The sequence below is a fragment of the Centruroides sculpturatus genome, unplaced genomic scaffold (assembly GCF_000671375.1).
Source record: "Centruroides sculpturatus isolate CEXI.00-Female unplaced genomic scaffold, Cexi_2.0 scaffold760, whole genome shotgun sequence".
In the NCBI taxonomy this organism is placed as follows: Eukaryota; Metazoa; Arthropoda; class Arachnida; order Scorpiones; family Buthidae; genus Centruroides; species Centruroides sculpturatus.
This window is the reverse complement of record NW_019384943.1, coordinates 170366-173939: the sequence shown is the minus strand read 5'-3', so window position 1 is coordinate 173939 and position 3574 is coordinate 170366. Positions and strand designations below refer to the sequence as shown.

The 3574-nt window shown below is 26.4% G+C and overlaps 1 long non-coding RNA gene across 1 annotated transcript in view; it reads left to right on the top strand.

The window, feature by feature from the left end:
* Positions 1-3574, top strand: part of LOC111632159 — a 13782-nt gene continuing 10208 nt past the window's right edge. Inside the window, exons 1-2 of the long non-coding RNA XR_002757822.1 lie at positions 1-64; positions 1622-1856. This is a non-coding gene — a long non-coding RNA (uncharacterized LOC111632159). The remainder of the gene's footprint in view (positions 65-1621; positions 1857-3574) is intronic.

Below are 3574 nucleotides of genomic sequence, written 5' to 3'. Positions count from 1 at the left end.
GGACTAGAAGCTTAAATTTTTAAGAAAATATTAAAGAAATTCGGAAAATCGAGTGCGGTTTAAGGTAATACACATAACTTCCGACCAAGATCTTCCCAGAAAGAAGTAATTATATTTGTTAAATTTATCATAGGACATATTAGAAAAACAACAAACGTCACTTTTTTCATATACATTTACTATATACTTTAATTTTTTTCTGTTTATACGTAAATTTTTTAATCAATTTACGAATCACGCTCTACGCAATTGCCTAGTTTATGTAGACCTAATTCTGACCCCTAGTAGCACGCGTTATTATCTGTTAAGATAGAAAAAATTCTAATTAAAATTTTCTCTTTTTTATATTCTATAAAATAAATAAAAATTATTTTTATAAAAATATTAGACAAAGTGAAAAAAATTTCAAATGATATTTTGTATTTACTTTTTACGAATATTCTGAATACCAAATCTAAATTAAGATGACATTTTCTGCGTTAAAATAATTTCTGTAATTACTTATAAATGTTTATTTAAGTGTTTCTGGTTAATTCTTGCCATTTGTTTAGCTAAAAAAATATATTAAAGAAACATTTGTAATTTCTTCTAAAAATCGAGTTTTAAACCACTTTATTAAGTTACATTTTTGTGTTAGATTTGCATAAACAACATGCCTTACAGGATCACATTCCTTGCATGTTTATTCAAGAAATTGCCATTTAAAAAAAGGATAGAATGTAATACAGTATTTATAATAAAAAGTGTGATTAATTTAAGAGAATTAAATCCAAATTTTTACTTTCTGAATAATTAATTTTCAAGGTTCAATGAGAAATATTCAATCTTTAATTCATATTTCGGATGAAATACTGTTCCGTGATAAATTCATAAATTAATTTTGTGATAAATTACACAACAAACTATTGATTTATTATTAATTTTCTTGTGAGAAAGCTCTATCTATAAAGAATATTTTAGATTAAATTTCAAGTAATATTAAATAAATAAATAATTTAAATCAAACGTTTACTAAATATGCAAGAATTAGAATTTAATCTTTAGTTATACATTTCTGACGAAAGAAAACTTGAAATTCTCTTTTACAAACAGCAGTAAGCCTAATATTAAAATAATAATGATAATATATATAAAATATATAACTTTTTACATAGAAATTTTTACATTATTCTGCGTAGATAACTAAGAATACTTAAATTTGGTTATGACAAGCTAGCCCCATAATGGAGAAGATAGAATCCGATATATCAGGACATTTATTAAAATATCTAATATAATAAATTCATATATCTAATATAATAATATATTAATATAATAAAATATAAAATAAATAAATTAAAATAATTAAAATATCAGAAATCAATTGTCTATTGAGTATCTGTGCCCATTATCATTGAGTGATAAGCCCTTACTATTATCTGCCTCATGGTTATAGATATTTTTATTAATTTAATTATACCTAGGGCTAAAAGCAATTTCTGTAATAACTTTAAAGTATTTGAGATTCCCACCCGAACTCGAACTCGGATCCATTAAAGTACTGTATAAGTATAATTTTAAAACTTCTTTATTTGTATATGTACTTATAATACAATATTCATTATTTAAATTTATTATGCAGAATTTTAACGTAAAAGATAAAAATTTTATGTGTTACATCATTGGTCCAATAGAGAACGAGAGAATATCTTGTTGATTGATATCTGTATCAAGGGATATATAAAAATTATAGAAGGATTAAAACTTGATTCAAGAATTTCTAAGATAATCCCTGACATGAAAATAAAGATCCGAATAAGTCAAACTTGTCAATTGTCGTGATGTAATGAATCAATTAAGCGCACCATTCTCCACAGGTCAGTAAAAATATCAAATTATTGAATAGCTAGTAATTTTCTAAATACAGTAGAACCTCGATTTAACGGATAGAAAAATTTATAAATTTTATGAACATTATAAAAAATTGGGATGATAAATCAATAAATATAAATTTCCCCTTTTACATTAATAATAACTTGTACTGTACTGTACATGTTTTTAAAATACATTCGATTTAATGAATTTTTGGCAATAGCGGACATTTTTTCACTCCAACTAATACGTGAAATCGAAGATCCACTGTATATTAAATACTTATTTTAAAGAATCAAACATTGGAAATTCACATTCACTTACATTGTCTAAATAATTATTATATCCTTTTCTCAATTAATCTGAGAATAATTAGGATTAGTTGTGATGGCGAAATAGGAAAGTGCCCAGTGATGTAATTTCAGTTGTGTCAGTGTGACGCGATGCTAATTTCACCATGAACAGGAAGTCATAATCTACAATGAAAGCACTATATAATAACACCTAAAATATATCAAACTCCATTAATAATTTTCCCAATAAATTAGATAAATATTTAAATTACAAATTTGTAAAAAGGTAATATAAATGCACATCTGTATTATTAAAAAAAATATAAGAAAATAAAACTAATTTTCTTATATTTTTTGAAATTTATTGCCTCATACTCTATGATTTATAATGCATTAAACTGAATGCAATTATTAACTATAATGCAAAAATGTTTTTGTAGTAAATAAATTCTATAATTTTTATCATTTTATGAGTATTTTTATTAATATATATTTGAAAAAACGTGTTCGCTTGTCTGTATTCAAAATTCTTTATGTAATGAAAATTTTGTAGTATTTTCTCTTCGTTATACTTTATTTTAGATTTATTATTGAGGTAATTTTGCTGAAAATCTCTTTTTAAAAGTGGAGTGCTTCTTAAATCCGGAGTATTTATTTTAGCGTTTCGAAAGTTTATATTGATATATTTTTCTCTCAAAATCTCTTTTTAAAAGAAGTGTACTGTGCATTCTATATTCGAACACTATATAATTTTTATAAAATTATTTACAATATGATAATATATAGTAAAAGTTTGTATATTTTATTTGATCATTATTATTTTACAGATACGAGGGTCGTCCCAAAAGTACCCGACCTGACATAGATGGCAGTACTTATTTGAAAAAAAAAACGACTGTGTTCGAAAGCATCAACTTTATAAAGCTTAAGTTTGAAGTTTGAAGACGTTACGTTGTATAGTATTTTTTTTTTATACAATACTTTCATTTGAAAGGTTTCAGTCCAACCAATATTAAAGCTGAGGTAGATTCTACTCTGGGGGAGTCTGTTCCCTAGTTTACAACAATAAAATATTGAGTGGCAGAGTTTAAACGAGGCCGTACGAGCTGCCAAGACGAACATCGTAGTGGTCGACCAAGTGAGGTGACCATGCCAGAAATGGTGGAAAAAATCCACAAAATGGTATTGGATGACAGTCAACTCAAAGTGCGAGAGCTAGCAGACATGGTAGGCATTTCAAAAAGTGCTGTACATCGCATTTTAACTGAAAATTTGGACATGAGAAAGCTGTGCGCAAGATGGGTGCCGCGTTTGCACACAATGGGACAAAAACAGCGTCGTGAGGATGTTTCAATCGAGTCTTTGGCAATGTTTCGCAGCAACAAAGCCGAGTTTTTGCGTCGATTCATAACCATGGATGAAACATGGGT